Source organism: Ceratina calcarata, unplaced genomic scaffold (assembly GCF_001652005.2).
Source record: "Ceratina calcarata isolate Rehan_Ccalc_2016 unplaced genomic scaffold, ASM165200v1 scaffold428.2, whole genome shotgun sequence".
In the NCBI taxonomy this organism is placed as follows: Eukaryota; Metazoa; Arthropoda; class Insecta; order Hymenoptera; family Apidae; genus Ceratina; species Ceratina calcarata.
Genome location: NW_017166501.1, coordinates 1212768 through 1214125, shown reverse-complemented (window position 1 = coordinate 1214125; position 1358 = coordinate 1212768).

Here is a 1358-nt window from a genome sequence, read left to right as displayed (position 1 = left end):
CGGGGGAAACGACAGACGAACTCCGATAATTGCCGCAGGGAGAAAAACAATTCGCCCTAATTATCGCGACGACGTCGAGCGCGACATCTAATTACCGGGGTGTCCACCACCCTCCCCGTCTTCTCCTCGCGTTGCCCCGCGTCTGCAGTTTTTTTTTTTTTCTTCCCGTCGAGATTGCTTATTGAAGCCAACTGTCCTCAGACTTTCTTCACGGAGCGAGATGTCCGAGCCGGGGTTGAGAAAACGAAAAGGAAAACATCGAGTAAAGGACGATCGCCACTGAATCCTGTCGTCTCGGCTTTCCGAAAGAAAAATATGGTTGTTGTTTCAAGTCCATCGTTCCACGATCCTCGTCGTCTCTGGATCTCTCCGGACTTAGAGAACGCTTCGCGCTTCGGTGGTTGTTTGACCAATCCTGAAGTTTCAAGGCTAAGTGCACTGGGCAAGAAAGGTGCGCGCGACGAGGAAATTCATTATTCACCGCGGCGAAGTAGGTAGGTAACATTGCTCGGTTATTGATAGGAGGGCTAATGGAGTTTTCAAGTCTATCAATAAGTGCCGGCTCGCTTAAAGGCGAATAATAACAAGCCACGGGGAAAAGTTCGATCGTCGAAAGTGTGCGAGGGGGTGGAGTTCTGAGAGAACCGGACGATCTGTCTATGTGATACGCGCAGGGACAGTGATCGGGTGTCAAAAGATCGGGTTAAAGGTCGAGGCTTCGATGCTTTTGGAATTTTAACCACCGGCCTTCTAATTTAAAGGTCGAGTGCGCGAAATTTGAAAGGCGTCGCACAAAGGCTGGATCGATGCACGCGGTCGCGGTTGGAGCAGATGCGTAGTTCGCAACTTTTGTATTTAAATTTATTTGATACCCGTAAAAGACCGGATAACTGAAGAATACTCGAGGCTTGCGGGCTTCGCGATTAAAAGCAGACAAGCTTTAAAGGTCACGCGGCCTCATTTTTCTAAAGCTTGGTGCAACGTCGTTGAAACAAAATCCATCACAAGTACCGCGTACATTTGATAAACACAGAGAATCGATGTCTGTTCACAAAGCTTAACATAATAAATTATGATATGCTTCCCGATGTGTAATAATGATTACATTCGACAAGCTTCGTTAAAGATGTATTGGCTATACAGTCAATCCTAAAAGTTTATGTATCTTAGAAAAACGCATTTCCTATAATTAAAAAGAAATCAGACGTCGGAAGAACAATGCTAATAATAAATAGCTACGTGCTAAAAAGTATAGAAGGAAATATTCAATTAATTGTTGACGCTGGCGAAAAGCTTTTTATACGGAAGTCGTAGGTACTGATATCCTCTACAAAGAAAGTTCCTATGCATTTTTCTTC